The sequence below is a fragment of the Falco rusticolus genome, chromosome 6 (genome assembly GCF_015220075.1).
Source record: "Falco rusticolus isolate bFalRus1 chromosome 6, bFalRus1.pri, whole genome shotgun sequence".
NCBI lineage: Eukaryota > Metazoa > Chordata > Aves > Falconiformes > Falconidae > Falco > Falco rusticolus.
In genome coordinates, this window is record NC_051192.1 from 25,254,827 (window position 1) to 25,275,788 (window position 20,962).

Sequence of the window (20,962 nt, forward strand, 5' to 3'; positions counted from 1 at the left end):
TGCTGCTGTACTTGCAGTACTGTCAAGTCAGCTTGGGAACAGCTACTGCTGTGGTTTCCTTGTGAAAGTGTAAGCACTTTAAGATCTGATAAGAGACACTGTAGGAGTATATTATAATAAAGACAGAAATCCAGTTTCAATTCTTCATCCTCATATTCGCTAGGATAACAAAAGCTCTGGGTGAGTGACATACGTGCAAGCAATTCTGGGCTTTAAACATGAAAACTGCAAGTCTGAAGTTTAAATTTTTGAACTTCACACTGCCTATCAATACTGGATGAGCCAAGCAAGATTCCAAATTTTGGCCCTTTTCAGCTTCAGACAAGCTATTTATGAAAAGCTTAGCTCCCAAATCAGCAAATTTAAATATGCATAATCCAAATATCTGCACTTTGTTTACCTGTAATTCAAAATCAGCTCTGTAGCTGCACTCAAAAAATTCTGCTGGTTTACTGATGTCAATTTATTGTCAAAATGCTGATTTCATACAATGAGTATAAAAGGGGGAGGACAGAAAAGAAATTCAAGGCATCACTCAGCCACTACCTGGGCATCCACAAAGTTTGCATGCTGAAGAAACTGCCTCCTCTATTTCTCAAACATTTCTCAAACCCTCAAAACCAAAACCACACATTACCTGATCTGTAATAATATGGTTTCAAAGAATGCACAAGCAAAGCATGAAGGGGAACTGGCATTCTCTGCTGCGTGTCTTCCAGCACAATGAAGAAGTTCTACAGCTGACAAATCATAAACCTCAAAACAAAGAAATCTGCTTGCTCTATAGCCTGTGTGATAACAGCTTAAAATGATACAGTAAATTTTGATATATTCTGTTATTAATCTTTGGAAATGCTATCTATGATAAACACTTGTATAATACAAATACTTTAATGCATATCATTTTTCTAAACAAATTGGCAAAAAGACATGGGTTACATTACCCCAAAAACATATGCTGTGTTACTCAGTAAGACTAGCACAAAAGTTTAAATGGATCTGCAACAGTCTTTAAAAGTGGTCTAGAAAGCCTGTGTGATATGCTCTTCTTCCCCCTTCAAAAAAATGGGAGAAATAAAGGAAGTTTTATTTGCCAATTTGGAAATTCAGGTCTTGTTTACTGGAGCTACTAGAGAACTAGTACAGATACTTGCTTAAAATTGCAGTGTAAAACTCTGGTCATAAATTACAGTGTGTATAACCAAGCCTGGCATGACTCATTTTGCCATTGTGCTTTAATATCTAAAAGGCCCTGCCAACCAGCCTGTTTCCAGGAATACTGTCTTTTTTGCACACCTGCCTAATGGTTTACAAGTAGAATTTCAGCCTTTGTTTTCGATAGGGAAGCCTGAGCTGTAACACAGAACCTGCCTCCCCATACCAGCTCCGTCCAGCCGTGACACAGGCTTGCAAGCGCAAGTGTCTCTGGTTTAAGTGGCAGCCTTGTTGACCAGACACTTTGCTCCAGACTCTTTGGTCCTCTGGCCCAGGTCTTAGGCCGTGACTTGACTGCTAGACAATAATACTAATCTGGGTAAGCACAAGGAGAAATGGCAATAAAGAGTGGCTACAAAAGGATTTCATTCCAGATCAAAAGGGGATTTGCAGAAAATGAAGGAGAAAAGAATCATTGGTAGGCTGCACTCATCTTCTTTTAGGAAAAGCTATTTTGTTTTTACTTTGTTTAATAAATACAAATATATTACAAACTTCTGAGGCAAAATATACAGTTATATTGCAAAAAAATTAAATGTATTTGCAGATTTATTCAGAGTTTAAATTAGCATGATGCAACCATTCCTTTATAAGGGAACTTCTGTATTCACTTGGCACAAGACATTTCATTTTCAACTTAATCAGACAAACATTGTCAAAGTCTACTGCTAAGAAAACTTAGCTGTTTTTCAGATTCTGAAAAAAGTCATCTTTTCAAATATGCCTGCATAAACAAAAAAAATCCAAATCTTTAAAAGATTCTTGTCATTCATCTGATTGTAAATTACTGGGACTTTGGTAAACAATTCACTGGTATTTGATAAACCTAGGGACTACTGCACTGTTTAAATGCTATTCACAAATTGAGAAGACCTTCTTCCACAAAAATGGATCAAAAGCTTGTTTTTCAGAAATCTGGTTTAAAACTTTTTGTGTTAGCCATAATATAATGCATGAGTATGTGTGTACACAGTATGTATTTTTTAAATAAAAGCATTTTCCTGACAAGGAAACTGGTTTCAGCTACAAAAGCCATAGCTGACTTCCTGCTCTTTTATTAGACCTAAATAGTAAGTCAAGGCAAATAGAGTGCACATTGCTGCTTCTCCGGTAAAACATTGGTATAAACCACCTATCATTCAGTTAGAGTTCAAGTATCAAGGCAAAGCTAGCCTGATATTATCTTAATAAAAATCCTTGTCTAGATCTTCCGTCCATAATCCAAACACTATTCCTGCTTGCTTATCATATTTTGATCTATATTGTTAATGGTCAAAAATAACTTGAATTATTTGGTACAGCTGCTGTTTCCACTAACATATGCAATTAGGTCCTAACAAGATGTTGTGACATAGGTAACACATGGACATATGGCTATATCATAGAACACACACTTACATAGCCCTGAAAGGTGAAAAGACTGCCAAAAACTCAGAAATGCAGAAGGTCCAGTATTTCAGCAGCTACTGTCCTCCTATCCTGGAATTAAAAGCAAAAATTTTGAAATTTGGAGATAAGTGGAATGGAAAAATAACAAAAAGGTAACATACTCATACAAAACCATCTAAACTTCCTTTTTTAACCCTCAGAGCTCAACATCAACACAAATTGTCAGACTAGAAGACAGAAAGTCAGGCCAGAGTGTATTTAAGCTATTTTTTTAAATTGGCCAGGCTTCTTTAATTTCACCTTAAATATATAAAGAATTGACTGAAATGGCTGGTGTTATTTTCAAGAATTTATGGAGGATGAGGAAAATACCAAAAAACAAAGAAACAAGAAACACTGCTTTTATTTAAAGAAAGAAATAAAAAAGGAACCAGTTCAGCCGGCTGAATTTCAATTCCTGAAAAAACATGGAACAGGAAAAAAAAAAAAAAAAAAAAAAAGAAAAATTCAGCAAAAGTTTGTAAGTGCCTAGATGATAATATGCAACAGAGCAAAAGCCAAAAATCAGTTTGATGTACATGCTGAGGAGAGATCCTCACCAGATCTTTCTAACTTGCCTTCCACAACAGAACAGTAGATTTAAAGAAGGGAAGACTGTAGTGCATGTTACAATTATGACTTCAACCTAAGGAAATTTTTTCTTGAGACTACAGCAGTATGAACATAAAACTGTCTTATGCTGAAAGAGCAGCCATAAATGGCTCACTGCCAGCAAGAAAAGACGCAGTGCATGAGATTCCACAGCAAGCGCCCCTTAAATCTGATTCTACACAGAATGGTGACCTGAATTATGGGATAGAGAGAACGCTTACATTAATGAACCGATAATACAAAGCCTGCAAGGACAGAGGGAACCTGAGTCGACAAACTTGAACTTTTAAAGGTTCCTGACAAATTGGAGAACTGTTCTGAAATCACTTAAAGGGAACACAAATCTTAGGGAAGAGATTTAAATTATTACTCTCTGATAAAAATTACCAACTATACAAAGACAGGAAAGGGAAACAAGATACTAGAGACACTCTGCTTGAAAAGAGTTGAGGTTATAAAGGATTATGGTATCATGAGGTCGACATGAAAAAAAACCAAGACTTTAATGTGATTCATACACAGTAATTTAGCTTGCAAGAGACATAGGAAGCAAACCTCTCTGTTCTACTCTGCAGGAATACCCCGTTGTTTTGGTCAATGCATATCCAAGACGTGAACTGAATGCTGTCCTCTGTATTCTCACCAACAAAAGTGATCAGATGCCTAAAAAAGATGACTGAGAAAAAGACTGGGAGGGAACACGAGTAAAGCCAAAACACTACAAAGACATACGACCTAAGGAGGAGGAGACTGAGAAAAGAAAGGAGATTCTGCAGTCTTGACTGCTGGTAGTCTTTAAAACAGATAAACTTTTCGTGCGCAGCCTAGATGTAACGATCGGTTCTTCCCTGCAGCATCGTGATAGATCTAACAGATCTGTTCAGGTCCTTCCCTACCTTCCCTATTCTGTGGTTCTATGAAAACATATGTTAATATTGCTAGCTATCCCACACATAAGGACAAAGAAAATAATCAACATGTACACACTGGAAAGCACTAACTCCAGAAAGAACACTGGGAACTGTGGATCAGGCTCCACTGTGCATTTATAGTGTGGTTCAGCTGCCTGAAAGGCTAATTTGATCTAAAATGTATAAAAGTAGGAGTGTCAGGTAGAACAGACAACAACCTTTCCTGTATACTTTATGCTGATCTGACTGTTTAAGAATATGACAACTTTCCTGGTGTCAAAAATTATTTGGAAATACTGGAAGGATCTTTATGGCTCCTGTTTGACTTGATAAAGGGGCCTGTCAGTAAACAGCTTAAAAACCTTGGTCTAGGCAAATTATGAAGGAGAAAGTTGAGAGGTGAGTTGATTTTTTGCATATATACATACCTACACATATACATTTATCCACATACACATCTCTAAGATGTCTGAGAAGGAGAAAGACTGAAAAAAATCAAGATTTTTCAGATTCATAAATTAACTCACAGAAAACTGCTGTGAATGGAAACTTGACTTTACACATATGTATCTTGCAGAGATACTATTTCCTAGCAGCAAGAACAATTGAACTCTGAAAGCTCTTACTACAGGAAATGGAGACCACTGCTTCAATTTTTTTAAGCAAGATTAGGAGATTTTTCAGGGAGAAAAACAAAACTCCATGACCTACATCCACAAGAGATTGAATCAGATTATCACAATTCTCTAACCTTGCCTAGCAGCCTAAACACTTCTTTCCCTCAGCTATTGTATTAGATGCTTCCTGGTCTCTGCATTTTGCAGCAGGAGAGACGACAAAGGGACTGAATACAAAAGTGACCTGATGCAGAAACAGGCAGAAAGAATACTGTTTCAGGTACCTCAAAGGCAATAGCCATCATTCCTTCAATTCCACAAAGTAAGAAAGGAGCTTTAAGACTTGGCAAGTAGAAACTTGGGGCCATAGGGACAGTAAAAACACAAGGAGAAAAATGAACATAGCAGGCAGAAGATGGTAACTATCTATCAGGGAAGAAATGGCGAGTTGCCTCTTGAAAAAGGCTCTGGGCATGAAATATGTGCAAAGTGAAATGAAACTCATCTGGGGAGAAAAAAATGACATTTTACTTTCCCTAAAGGCTGCCTGACGTGTTTCATGTTAATTGTACCCGAGGCTTTCTGTTGTCCCTCCATAGGCTCAGACTTGCCTGACAGAGCAGTTCCAAAGTCACTTTGCTTTCAGGAATGTGACAAAAAGCAAGCATACATTTTATTGTTATTGCTGTACTGATTAATCCATGTCTAAATCCACCCTGTACATTACATATAGTCAGTGTTTACATTTTAATTACTGTATGGGCTGTTTCCAAAGGAATCTTTCCCTTCCCTACAGCAACAACCAGGAAAAAAATTTCCAACAATAGATTATGTTTCTATGTGTGGTTATTGTCATAATGAGTTACCCTTCAGTCCATCCTAATAACTACTGCTAGAACAAATTCTCCCTTTGGCCAGCAATGCATCAAGTCGTACTCCAAAACACTGTCAAGGCTGCTTACTGGATGCTCAGCAGAAGGACTTCAGCAATGTAACCAATTCATGCTACCTGTCTGCTGGAGAAAATTTAAGATTGCTAGTATAGCTGGATCTTTTCTGTGACAGCAAAATAGCATATTTGACAAGCTTATAGCTTACAGGCTATAGGTCTCAATATTTTTGTCATAACGTTGTCACAAAATATTAGTAAGAATGGCATTTCCTATGTCAATATAAATTATAAAGTGGTTGGAAAACAGAACTTAAATATAACTAGGTTTTGGGTTTTTTTAAATTAAGATTACTGTACAAAAGATTCCTAAAAATCTAAAAATTAAAAAGATTTATTATGCTGCAAACATATATGACTCCAGAGTAGCCAAGACAACATATGTACTCATAACACAGAGAACCTTAGGACGTTTTTGCTGATTTGGAAGACATGAGTAAGTTAAGTTAAAAGAGATAAAGAATACACTCATACTTTATAGCCTTGAATAAATATATCAGTGAAATTAGAAGAAATATATACTTAGATTAAATTTCAGTTAGATTAGATACATACTGGAGCTGGGACAGGAACACTCAAAAAGGAGTCCTAAGGGATGATGACCTGGGGATTGGAAAGTCCGCAAACAGAAGAATGAAAGCATGCTACATTACAAGGTTATCGAGCTTTCAGAGACTGCTAAGAGGTGCAGGGGAATGCAGGAGGGACATGTGAACAAAAGCAACTACACACAGAGTTAATTAAGTGTGGTACATGTTAGACAAGAATCCAGCTATGGAAAGAACACAGTGATCTGAGGCTGAAGTCACATGTAGAAGAATAACAGAAGATCCTGAATTTCTTCAGAGTGGAAATGTGATTTCATAATACCAGCTAGGCCTATGGTTTTCTTACATTAATCTCAGTAATAAAATAATTAGGATTTGTAATCTTATGTATATCTACTATATGTTTCTATAAGAGTGCTCCAAGTCCAGGCACCCATGGAGCAGAGGGTGATAGGGAAAAGAGCCCTTTAAAAAAAATAGTACTAGAGCACCTCAAACCTGAATTCCCATTTCTGCCTGAATGAGATTTTGAGTTCATGGGACAGACAGATAAAACCTTATTCTATATGTGATATGGAAACAACAGAGCATGGAAGAGTTTAGATATGTGAAGAAATATCTCTCAGGGATGTGCAGGGAAGAAGAAACTATGATATGGGGCACACATTACAGACCTGAATAATATAGAGAAAGATAACGTTATCAGCAAGGCATACAAGAAAAGAACAAGCTGACTATGTTAAACCACTGCTGGAGCTGAGCCGTCTAACGAACACGGGAAACATTCTGAGAGATAAAATGCTCCACTAAGCATACTGAGATCAAGTGTTTAGGGGATGGGGGATTTTTTGCAGTATTGTCAGGTAGGTTCTGCTCCTCTTTTCAATGTTTTGGTTAGTTTACAGCCACTTAAAAAAATGGCAATTTAATATTACAATCTTTCAAAACTGCTAAGATTCTCAACACTTCTAAAATCCTTATTTTAAATGTTCCTGGTATTTGAATTGAACTTCAGATGTCTTATAAACATTGCTTCCTACAGGGAAGAACAATGTGGTATCACTAAAACAGAAACCTGAGTGACAGTACAACAGAAGCATCACTTTTGGAAGTACTTTGGAGAATTGCTTTTAAAGTAGATATTTAACATTAGCTCATATTTCCTGAGCTCCAATTAATTGTTGTAAACTTTTTTTTTTAGTTGGAAGTGAAATTAAAAATTCTTGCAAATTTATTACCCAAGTGATGTATTAGCAGCTTCTCCTTACTAAGCTAGACATAGCCATATTACAGGAAAGTTGAACAGGCCAGCCAGGAGTTGTCTGCTTTGGTCAATACTTAATTTTCACATGGAAGCTAACAACATATACAACCTACCTACGAAGAACAACTCTAGATGTCACAAAACAAACAGGCTGTTTTTATTTTTACTCCAGTATCTGTACCAATACCAGCAGTGCAGAGCTGTTTCCTAATCAAACTACCTCAACCAGCCAAAATAAAATTCCCGGGAGATCAAATACCCAGCCCTCCAGAATCCAGAACAGGTTTGAGTTTTCTACTTAACATCAAATTCATGTTGCAATGCTGTCACTCTGGAAGCAAACTAACATTTCCTGTCTTTTTTCCTAATTCTGAATCCACGGACACAGAAGCAGTACTGATAGGCCTGTATTTTAACTGCTGGTGCAAAACTGTTCAGCCAACCATTTATTGATTCATAATGCTCTGACAGTCCTAGGAAATGTTGTAACATATTTAGATTTATGATTTTCATATGTAAATCATAAATTAAATAGGGCTTAATTACAATTTAAATTCCCCCTTCTCCCCCCATGATGAAGAGATACGGTACACAGCTTTCACTGTAGGATAAAGCTGATCAAAGTGATTAAAATAGAATTTGCTGTACAGTTGCTCAAACCACACTCTTGTTTTCTGCAGTTTCAGCATTTCCAGAACTTGCAGGAAGGCAAAAATAGACTACAACAATGAAACAGAGATCTGAGACAATGTACGCAAATACAGGAACTTCCCTTTTTCAACTCTTGGTGGTCCCTGATCTACATAATATCCTACATCAAAAAGTTTAGAAGATGTAAGTTGGACATGAGGAAATGCTAAACTTGCCCTTGACTAAAATTTTAGTACATATTTTCAGAATTTAAATTGGACATTGACTGTGGTGAGGATCACATTTTCTACATAATTGAAGAGAATGTCAACACTCAAGGGACAGAATTTAGGTTGCATGAATCATTTCAAACACAAACGGCACCCTCTATAAACTCCCACTAAGCTTCAATCCTGGAAACTTTGGCACTGTGCCACAAAGCTGCTGCTGGTGCCCTGGGATACAAGGATAACTTCCCAAGCAGAAGTTTCTTTACACATCACAGACTCTTAGACTCCAGAAATTCTAGTGAACAGCAACATTTATACCTGTGTTCCAATGGTAGTGTTTGTTCCAGGGAAAGGAAAATCTACCATAACTACGTAACTAGACTGCCAATTTGTGGAAAGAGCCCGGTTTTACCCTCTTGTATTCTCTACTCTCACAACCAGTCTGACAGCTCTCCCCTATTCCTAGGCAATGCCCACAACTGCTGCAAATTTTTCAGAGGTGTGTAACTGCACAAAGGGAAATCCTTCTTTTTAATTTATGCCCCTGACAAATCTGAGTGGTAGCCATGGAAAAAATAAAAGGCCCCTTGTGTAGTGCTTCGGTCAAATATCAAAAGATCTGCTGCAAAAAATCAATAGACTCTCTCAAAGAAAAGGTCATAAAAATCCTTTCGAAGGAAAAGTTAGGGCATATCTATGCAGGTTTGGCACATAATATTGCCTCAGTAATACAAAGCAATACTAACTTAGAAAGAAATATGGGTGTAGCTACAACTCCTAAATGAAGACACAGTAATGACAAGACAAAAGTACTTCTACAGTCTGGATAAAATGGAGGAGAATTTGTAGTGTGGAAATTTTAGACTGACAGAAACATTTCTGAGCAGTAGCATTATAAAATAGAAAAAAGAAGAGCCCTAGAACGTGCAAAAATACCGAACCATATCCTGACACATGGTGATTTCCATGCTCTATTTGACCTATAAGCCAAACACCCAATCCAAATTATTGAATCATGCACTTCCCCCAAATCAAACCATATTCAGTGTTTTCTCCAGCTCTGATTTAGTGACCTCAAACATTAGATTAGTCACTTGTCATCTATCTTTTGTTTCAAGTCTTTCTTTACTCTTAAGTATGTTTACTTTGAGGGGGTTCATACTTTTCTTTCAGTTTTTCAATACAGAGAGGTTACAGCCACCTCTCTAAGTAAAGATAGAGACGTGGAGTTTTAAGCTACAGTACTGGCACTTCTACAGTGATCAAACAAACAGTTTACATATTTTTGGCTGTTTCCACTTGAAGCAGAACGATGTAACTCAGCCCAGTCCCTCTGTGTAAGAGGCAATTATTTATCAGCTTCCTTTTGGCAAAGATTTCTTTCACCTCTTATTTTAAGGCACTGAGGGTACCAAGGTGTTTCCTGCTCAGCCATTTATCACAGCAGGCTTATGATTTATTTTAACAAGAAACACAAGATTAAAGGGTTTCACAGAACACATAATGCCCCACAGTACGTGGAACATAATTCAAATAGCCACCAAGACAGGGTTCCAACTCTGAATACTGTACCGAAGCAAGAAGTGTTAATGCATGTTTAGCCACAGACTGTACAGACTGCTAGTATATTCAGGAATTACTATCCTCTCCCCATTGTCATCAATTAGACTGTTCACAGTATTATGAACAAGTTACATCTAACCCCACAGAGATAACTAACAGTTTTATATGCACACATACGCGCACATGTACAAACACTCCACACCATGTTACTAGAACTCTGGATTTCTTCTGTCAGGTCTCACTTTCTGACAGGTGTGTACACGCTGTTCCAAAAACCAGCCTGAAGCAATTAACTTCTGTATGGCTTCCACCTCCATTTCCAGATTAAGATTCTTCATTGTATGAAACAGCTGATGAAACTAATACTTTGGCTGAGGTTTGAAATTGGTACTAAGTTCACATTAACTTACTTTGAAGTCACTACAGATTTGATAAAAATCTAATTCTTTATTTAGTTTTTAGTTGCCGACTCAACAGATATGTTCCTACTTCCTCCAGGAGACATGTAATTAAAATCCAGAATTTATTAAATGTTTGTGCTCTGCCTATTCCCTGGGCTGCATGACAAAAGATCCTGGACAAGTAAGCATAATTGAAGCTAAACATTTCCCTCATTCAAGGATAAAATTCTGGCCTCTATCTTTTAAAAGAAATCCAAACATTTTTTAAAAACTTCACCATTTCCTTAAAGATTTAAAAGAAGAAACTTACACACAAGAGGACTTCACACTTTTTCTTTCCTCTTAAATTTAGATTTATTTTTGTAAACTACTGCATCCTCTGAGAATAAGAAATTAATCAGTTCTTCTCTGAGCTACCCAACCAATCCACTTTCCATTTTCCCAGCCAAACATCTGTACTTGCTGAACCCCCATCTGTTGTCTTATTGTTGAGTTAGTTTACCATCTCAATTGCTGCAACTTCCTTTTCATTTTCACTAGACAATAGATTGGAGCTTTCCTGAGGATGCCTTCCACCTTTCTATCACTCCATCTCTTCCCCTTCACTAAAGTGAGGTGATAAGATGAAACACAACAAGCAGAGGCTTGTCTCCTCTGCTGAAAAGGAGAAATCTCTTTTGTTTCATTCTGGGTAACTCATACATGCTAGTTTTTCCAGATCAACATTAAGGTATTAAAAAAAAATATAAGACAATTGCAAAGACAAGCCAAGAGCAAGGACTCCCAAATATATATATATATATATAAATACACATTACATTTGCTCTAAAGCAGACTAGGGAGAAGGCCATTCAGAAGTAACACAAACACATACCTACAAACCACTGTAACCGCTGTTAAACATTTACTTGGTTTTGCCTGTGTGCAGTGTTACCCAACTGGCAACTTCCATTCTATTTAATCAAGTAAATGTGATGACATTTTAGTTGTGTGTATATACACACTGCCCTCATTATAAAAACTTCTAAATGTATGAATCTCAAATGAAAATTAAAACCAATCTGTAGTACGTGGAGCCTACAGGCTGAAGAACCAGAAGGCAACAAATAAAACCTACAACTTCCTTCTGTAAGTCTTGCTGTTCTGCAAGATTACTGGGAGCCAAGAATGGACCAACAGATCAGACTGAGGAACAGAACTTTCCCTACATCAGACTCAACAGCTTCAAAACCAACCACCCTACTACATTATCATATCAATATCAAATGTAAGGCTTAAATGAATTTTCTTAGTCTATAGTAAAACAAATCTAAATAATCCCTGGTTTCCTTGAATCTAATGGACATGGCCAAAGTTTGAAATTTATTTCTCAGTAATTTTTTATTATTTGAATGGTGTGTATAGAAATGGAACTATAAAACTCATAACAATGGCTAATTCCAGATCGACCTGACTCAAACAAGGGCATTAAACCATTTTTACAGAGACACTCAGTTCTGCTTTGTGTAGGATCTTCTTTTACCATTACCAGCACATCAGTGCCTACAGCAGTATGTAAAGTATCATGAAATTTAGCTACTAGTACTCCATGTTCCTCTCTAACCCTTCTCCTAGGAAGAGGACTGTACGTGTAATATTTTCTTCCCATATAACTTTTAATTTATTTTTTAAATTAGAAGTAGCAACTTTGATATGCTCTTTTTTACACTCAGAGGGGAAAAAGAACAGATGGAAATCTCCTTGAACACACTTGTCTCCTCACGGGCATTTAATTCCTAATCTAGAAACACTCACCGGCATAAAGAATAACTGCTTCCAAAGTCCCCTCCCCCATGCCTCAGGAACACAGTTTTCAATCACAGTCTTTGGTTTTGAGCTTTCTGCAGTCTAAGGACTCCTACAATGCTAAGCCTTGCGCACCTTTTAAGCATTGGAAATAACTGGTGAGGTGATAAAATCCAGGACTGCTCTACAAATCAAAAAGAAAAAAATATTACATTTACTTGTTAATGAGACACAGATGTTACACCAAGTCAAATGTGAGGTGACAGCCTCCCTGGGGAAACAAACAAACAAACCAACACTAAGCTATTTCCTATCAGCATCTCTAGATACCTATCACCCACTATTAAAAGCTTCTTCTCAGACTTGTAAAATATTGTTTTAGTAACATATTCAGCTCTGAAGATGAAAACTGGTCCAGGTTTTTTGCAGTTGAGATAAGAACAGAAACCAAATCTCCTAGCAATTCAATTTCTTAAAAATCTTGCCAGAAGTAAACAAAGCCAAGAAATTTAACACAGTTTTCCACTTCTACCTTTAAAAATGGCATAATTTCTCTGATACCAAAGTAATGACTTGGAGCTGGCTGGAGTTTTATGGGACAATGTTGCACTTAGGCCAAATTTAAGGAAATTGCATCACCTTCAAACAGTAAAACCCACAACAGTGCAGAGATAAGAGTCAACAAATTCTCCAACAAGCACTATTCCTTTTTAGTGGATGATAAGACCCACTAAAATAAATGTTTCAATCTAAAGCATCATCTATCAATATTTTCTTGCCCTGTTCCTTTTGCATATACCTTGTCACTACAGCAGCTAACATGAACATACAGTATTTAATCAAGTATACAAGACTGTTTAATTTCTCCATAAGAAACACTACAAAAGTCTTAAATCTCAAAAAGATTTTAAGTTAAGTTACAGAGGAGAATTAAAGCTTTAACAGTGCTGGTTGCTTTTACTGGGAGGTAATATAAAGCATGCAGGGCACATGAGCTGGGAAGTTCTTCCTGGGGGCTGTGGATACAGGTGGGTTCATGGCTCTTCACTGGGTCCTTTTACAGAAAGGACACAGTCTCTCACTCAAGCCAGAAGCATCAGCTCCTTAAAATATCATTTTGACATTTTGGTTGCACTTGTCCCCTCCTCTTTTTACTTATATCTCTCCCCACCTGAGGACCCAAAACACTGGGGAAAAGGTTCTGTTGAACAGTCAGCTATACGGGTATCCCAGCAACTATGGGGTTTGCTTTTTGTTCCTCACTTCTCAGTTCACATATGTAAGCAGAACACTGAAAAATAACATATGGCCACTAACAACCCTCCTTGGGACACCTTCAACAAGGTAAATCCTGTTAATAGGTTCTTTTACTCTGTGTCCCCTCATTTACATTTTTGACCCTTGTCATTTTTCTTTCTACTTGCAAGTGCAATCCTCCCCTGCCCCAGCAGTCTGGCTCACTACAGTTTTTAATGTTTTTTGAGGGAGGGCTACTTGTGTGTTTGGGACAAAGGCACAGTCATAGTGCTAAGATGAACAGCAACCAATACCGAAGGCCCAGAGAAGAGCATAAAGTAGAAGTTCCACAGCTCACTTGCCTTACTAACACACACCTTGCTTGCCTCCAGCAATCCACTACTCAGACTGAGCCAGAGATGGTGCAGTGCACTTAACACCCTTCCAAAACCTCTCCCAATCTGCCTCTAGTTGTCTGAAGCAGTATAAGCTACTGGCAGTCATATTAGCCCACAGAAAAAAAGTTCCAAAGTTTAGTTGTGCCTTCTTTAAAAAAAAAAACAAACAACAAAAAACAAAACCCAAAAACATCTCATTTTGCTTGCAACCTACCACCCAATAATGATACTGAAAGCTCTTATTCTTTCATATAGGGAGAAACACAGAAATACACTTCTCATTCTCTACACTACTACTTACTAAAGTACTATGTACTTTAATACTGTGCCGTACCACTCCTTCACAATTCTATTCCAACCTGCCTCTCAGTCTGTTTCATTTAAATATTTTCCACCCTTCTGGTCACCCTTGCCTCACTTCTCCATTTGCTCTTCTTGTTATTCTTCGACTATTTTTTTTTTTAAACTAGAATACAACTTAGATTAACTGTTATGAGGTTTCTTTATTTCATTCTTTGTCTTCTATTTGACCAAGCATAGAACAGACAAATCTATTGTAATTTCCCTGTTTTCTGAGTAGTAAACAGAGCACAGCGCACCACAGCAAGTAAAACAAGAACTTGTTTCTCCTTACATGCACATCTTGCAGTTGTCAGTATGGACCACCATCTAGCTATTCAACCACACTTTTTGAAACTCTCTGCTACCAGCTTCCAGTTTTACTAACCACATTAGTTTCAGCAAATATTTTAGGAAGTTAAGAGAATGTCACTCAGGATAACAAAATAACCTCTCTCAGAATTTCCTCATTAGCTTTTTTCCCCCCCTGGAGAAAGGGAAGAGATACATCCTTTGTTCCACAAAAGGGGCTAAACAGCAGCAAAATTTACATGAAGAGGAGAACTTTGTGCTAAGGCCTCCACAGTTCAAAATTTTCATACAGTTTAGAAGACAGCGATAGCTGCCTTTCAAATTCAGGTTTTAAAGCCTAGATTCACAGTTTAGGCTTACTAAATTTCAGGTTATGCAAATATAATGCTGGTAAACCAAGGAAGCCCTCAACTGTTTTATCAGCCCTAAGGCATAGATACAAAAGATTCTTCTCAGGACTTCCTACATCTTACAAAAGAAAAGTAGGGGTGGGAAAAACAGCCAAAGAAGCCCATTTCTTTAAGCAGGTCTTCAGGAATCTCTGCATCAGTGAACAAGCTTCCCTCCTTCACACAGCTATCCCTCATCTCACTAATTTTAAAATGTTCCGGTCACCAGTTATTAAAGTGAGCATAAAAGAAATGAGGTTGCTAGCTCTCCCATTCCTATCCAACAGGAAAGAGGTTTCCTTTATGGCAAAAGTCACTTCTGCTTGTTACATAGCTTATAACTGGGGGGGTGGGGGTGTGGGGGTGTGTGAGAAATCAACAATTCCATTCCTCCATCTGCAACTGTTGAATGACGTATTTACTTTTCAAGCTTCTGAGGCAGGCTTTTTCTTAGTCACTTTTCTAGGTTAAGAATTTAAACACACAAAATGCATCAGAGAATTTAAAATATCCTTTGCTGGTAATTCCTCTGTAAGTGCAGGTGTTATTTCCTCATCACTTCACTCCAAAGAGCAAGGAATTTTAATGGGATAATGTGGAAGCTTATAATACCATCACTGACAGTGCAAAGATTTAAGAATGGAATTTTTAATATTGGTTAAGCAACACTAATGATGTAGCAAGGCTAGTCTTTTGAAAATCTTGAAATGCTAATTCTATATAAAGAAAATAAAGGTGCTTATTCTAAAGCTGATTGGCAATTTAACTGTTACCAATTATTGCCTTTAGCCATATTTAAATTTAACAGAAGCAAAAACAATTATTCAGGGTGGGGAAAAAGCTGAACTTGAGTTTAAAAAGCCTTCTGGTAGTCAGCTTCCCTTGCCTTTAATCCTCCCTCTGATCTATTTCCATTCTCATTCTCCTATGTATCTTTGCCTCTTCTTCCTGAAGGCAATAACTCCTATAGTCAATACTCCTGTATTTAGTGCTTGTCCAAACCCTTGTTACTTGATAAAAACCACAAGTTCCTGCTTCACAAACTAGCTTGTCACAACCTTCTGGTTCTGTATGCATCTCATCTGAACCACAACAAAAGTTGTATGTATTTTCCATATAATTTTCTTCCCTTAATTTTTTTTTTTTTGAGAGGAAGTAGGTTAATGAGTTCTGATGTATTCAGTTATGCCAGACACTTACTCAGCTGGAACATTCTCCAGCAAATCTCTCATTCAGTTATGGCCTGAAGTTATTTTACATAGGACTTCAGAATGTTTTAAACCCTTAACTTTCAAAAAAAAAAAAAATCCAAGCAAGTTCCAGACCTATTTAAATTTATTTAAATGAAAAAAAGCCATAACTAAAACATGATCAGAAATACTATCTTGATATTTACAAAAACAATGAAAAGCATTATTGCAAGTGTAAATAATATTTTACAGAGCAGACATAAAACCAGCTTTAAAATAACTGCTTTCAGTAGAAGCTGAAATCGGTACATCATAAAAGCTGGAAAACAACGTTCAGCTCCAGTTAAGATCCAAGAAAAATGCCCATAAAAATAGAAACAACAGATCTAGACAACTCACAGACTTCGCTGTGCTCTGGGGAACAACAACAAAAAAAACCCACAACAACAAAACCACAAAAAAAACCCAACCACACAAACCCACAAAAACCTGAATTCATTCCACTCATTTGGGACACGTACGAAAGCTGTTCCAAAGAGGTTAGCTGTGTTTGCTCAAGTTTATTTGGATATTAAACGCGAGATAAAAGATCTCTATGTGAAACACCAAAGCCCGCATCTCCTCCGCAGGCAGCGCACCGCCCCGGGGCGCTCCCGGCCGGCCAATCACAGCGCTGTCGCGCAGCGCTGCCGCCCTCCGCGCCCAATCAGCGCCCCGACGGGAAACCGGCCCGGCCGCGGGTCTCGGCGGTGCCGGCGGTGCACGGCTGCTCCCGGGGAGGCGGCCGAGCCGTGCGGTAAATCGTTCTATTTGTTCCATCTGCTGTGCTATTTTAAACAGCTGCCGTGATCAGCCTGGCACCCGACATCAAGTACACGTGAATTTCATAAGACAAAACATTTATGTAAGTGAAAACATGGCTTAGATTTGTCCTTCGTTCCCAAACTGAACAGTGGGAACTTCAGCGAGGAGCTGCAGAAATTGACTGTTACTTTGTATCTACCTTCCGCAAAACACAGAGCTTGATTTTACACCTTTGAGAAGGTCATCTTTGCAGTCATACCAGATGTCAAGATGATGGCATTCTCCACCTTTCTTCCTCCTGCTAGCCCCACTTTGCAACATGACTTGTAAGATGGCAGAAGTAATATGTAATCAGAGTATGTTTATTAGACTATGCCCTTCAAAAAGGCCTAACTTGCCGTTGTGCTAGCATAATGTCTGCCAATCGAGCCTGGCCCCAAAGGTCACCATTTTAAAGGAATGCTTTACAATAAAGCCCATTATCGATTTCTAGCTGAAGAGACTAGTAAATATACTGAGACAAGCAATGGGTTTGGTTGTTTGGGTTTTTTTGTTTTGTTTTGCTGTCATTCTTGACTTAGTCAAGTTCATGTTTTCTGGCCAGATCCTAGTATGGCCAAATCCCGATTTCCCTGATACTTTCATTATGTCGTTCTTTGTATCCTGACATATGGCACAGCACTGCTGTGTTCTGCTGAACAGCTTCCTCACTTCAGAAAGCTAGCTAATGTTTTGATGGCCAGAAAAAAAAAAAAAAAAAAAAAAAGCTCAGTGTCTTGATGAGAACATCTACCCTACCCCCAAATTCAAATGTTTTAGGATTCTAAGAAAGGAAAATGCAAGCACATGTGAAAAAGACTGTAATATGGTTATTTTCACCTCCTTCTATTTCTCTCCCCTGTCTTAAATTCAGTTTCTTTGGAAGTTTGAATATGTTTAGCCACTTCTGAATTAAAGCAAAATTAAAAGTGAAGTGAAATGGCAACAGTTAACTCATGCTACCAAGGTGTTCTCTTTTGCTTCACCAGTAAGCACTAGAAAAACAGTGTCAAAAGCCTCTGCACAAGCATCTTGAAAAAGACTTATCAAAACTTGGGACACACACACACGCCAAAAACCTCCATACTAGTACACTTATCTGCTTTCAGCTCTTAGAGACGTATCTTAGATTTATGCAGATGCTACTAAGTTGTTATACTCTGTCAAGGAACTGCAACACTACATTGTGACATCCCACAGGCTGACAGTTTTTCTTTTGGGATTTCAGACAGTTAAACATTGTTTGCTTTATTTCCTCACCCTCGCCCACCTTCATGCCCTGCCTTAGCAGTACCTTCTATTATGCCGTGTGCAGAGGGATGCATTGCTACAGCCCCACATCCTGCATAATGCAGCTATGTACAATCTGAAAAGACTGCTATTGATATAGGCTCGGTATGGTATATGCTTTATAGGCACAAAGAGTTAGATCCTGTCTGTACTGTCAATGCAGAAATCAGTAATTTAATGTAGTAAGTACCAGTGGAACTGAACAGATGTTTAAACAACATGTTGATTTCCTGACACATCAGTTGACAGTGTAAGATACTATAGGAAAATAGTAAGATAATGGCAAAGCTGTAAGCAAGAGCAATGAGAAGACCTGATGACAGACTAAAGAAGAGAAAGGGTGAATGGAGTTCAGTTTAGGATATACTATGGTTGTCATCAGATGTAGACATTAATTTGATCTATGCACAGACAGCTGAGACAGTAGAATCTGCAAATCAAGACACCAGAGATTGTCTATCTCAAAGAAAATTAATAGGGAAAACAATGATGAGTTCAATGGTGTACAGTAAGCATTAAAAAGGCTACAACAGTAATACCCTGCAAGTTTAATTAACACTGACAATGGATTCGAACAAAAATGCTACAGTTAATCTGCAGTTCATCTAGGCATAAAGACACTTACTGAATGGATTTTACCATTCATATTGCTTTCATTTCCAGTACCTGCCACTCTAGTATTTGCAGGTTCCACTTTCCCCTTCTGTTCACTGGCTGTAGAGCTTCGCAAAATGATCCTAACTGCCAATATTCCTGTGCCTTAGCAAGATATATGCTACTTCATTCCAATAACACAATCTGATTTGGCAGTTGACACAAAATAGGCATTAGTGTTATGATTCACTACTTGGTTGTCTCAACAATCTAACTTGGAATGACCTTCTTTCTCCCTGCCATTTAGTAATCAGACTATTAAAAGGCTAAAACAGGCAAGAAGGTTTCAAAAACTTTTTCTGCAGAAATATCCATATTCCACAGGGTGCTTTTCAAGGCCAAGAACACCAAGCAATCAGCCAGAGGTGCCCAAAGTGTAAAGTGGTATTTATTACATTTACTATAAGTTATAATTTTTCCTTGTATCTTTCCCTAATGCCCAATAAAGACACCCATAACAAAGCTCTAACTTACTGAAAAATACTGCTTTAGTTTTAAACATATCCTTAAACCTTTCTGTCCCTACAGCCTTTATGGAGTATTGAATTTTCCTTTCCCCAAGTGTACCAGTGAAAGGAGATAACACTGAACAACCTTCAGAAAATCTTCCTAGCTTCACAAGCTACTGTGTTCATTCCCCTCACCAACCTAAACCTTTTGCTTTCCCACTACAAGAACAGTAAGTAGACTTCATCTCTTGCTCCAGCTCAATTTTCATAGAAGAAAGCAAGTAGCATACATTACAACTTCTGCTCAGCTCCAAGCACTGCTCCACCAGAACCAACGGACAAGGCTCTGTCTGGCTCTAAACCCTTCTGAAGCAGCAAGCTCAAAAGCCTGTGTCTCCTCCAAGAGGCTGGATATTGAGCCAACTTCTAGACTGTCATGAACTGAAAACCACATCTCCAGTTCTACCCTAAGTAGTAAGAAAAGAAATTACTAAAATTGTTAGAGCTTGGACCATATTGTTATTCCATGAGAGCCTAATACCAGAGTCTTTTTTTCCCCCCTGTCAGCTTATAATGTAACTCTTTCTAAAAGCTGAACGCACAAACCAGCACTTGGACAATGGGTACTGTAGGAGCCCAAAGAGCTTCTTACTTTTTCTTTATATGTCTGCCATTCCTGAACTCTGGTCCCGGCACAGGTCTAACTATACTCACTTAAATCTCTATAAATCCCCCCTTTCCCAGCCAACTGGGTCTAATAACCCAGAAGGTCTGGCTGAGAAAGATCTTAAGCCCTTTAATGGAGCAAATCACTGTGTGATGGATTAATAAACATACATTTTTAGGCTGGGAAGATTCCCAGATTTCCAACAGGGAGAAATCAAGCACTAGCAGTGGATCATTACACAAGCACAGTCTCACTAGACTCCACTTTGCAAACACTGCTGCTTTCCCTGGTTCCATACTCTAGGTGTAATAATCCACTGTAAAGGACTGAAAGGAGTCTCTCCCTCCTTCCAAGGACACCGGTAACAATCTTAAAAAGAAAGCTAGGTCTAGGTTTGGTTTGTTTTGGTTTTTTTTTCCTTTTTGTTGCTTGTTTCTCCATTTGATATTTTGAAGATTAAAACTCCACAGAAGAGGGAAGGAATCACCACGAAGGAAGCCTGCTAACCTGACAATGGGCCACACTTCAGTTTTAAGCTAGCTATTCCAGAAACAAACCAACCAACCAACCCACACCATTTTGAAGTTCCATATTTAAAAAAGGCTTCGGCATTCATAAAGGCTTTTACAACTAGGAGGTCACTAAATAATCACCCCAGCAGTTGTGTAACTAATTCATGTCACTTGGAGGAGGTGGGGGGAAAACTACTAGCCCAGTCTTGTGGGAAAATGGGGCAGATGACCATCATCTTTAATCTACTGCCAACAGATTAAACCAATAATTGTCTACAGCACCACTTGATGTTTTGCATTTGCTACACTTCCTTCCTTTCCAAAATCTTTTAAGAAAAAGTTTTGAAGATGATGGAATATGCCTTAGCATGCAAGCATGCTTTAACACAGAAGGCAAAGTAAACATCAGTAAGAGCTGTTACCAGAATGAGTTCACACAACCACAAACAATCAATTTACCAGTCTTGTGAGTTAAACCTTGTCACTTCAACCACAGCAACTGACAGCACATTCCCTGCTTGACATGTTTT

At 38.0% G+C, this 20,962-nt stretch overlaps 1 protein-coding gene across 2 annotated transcripts in view; it reads right to left on the reverse strand.

Moving 5' to 3' along the window:
- SESN1 (sestrin 1) overlaps window positions 1–20,962 on the reverse strand; it is an 85,161-nt gene that overhangs the window by 42,515 nt on the left and 21,684 nt on the right. Inside the window, exon 2 of one of the 2 annotated variants that reach the window (XM_037391244.1) lies at window positions 2,614–2,694. The exons of the other annotated variant lie outside the window; for it this stretch is intronic. The gene's annotated coding sequence lies outside the window, so the exon portion shown is untranslated. The remainder of the gene's footprint in view (window positions 1–2,613; window positions 2,695–20,962) is intronic. 2 annotated transcript variants of the gene reach the window in all.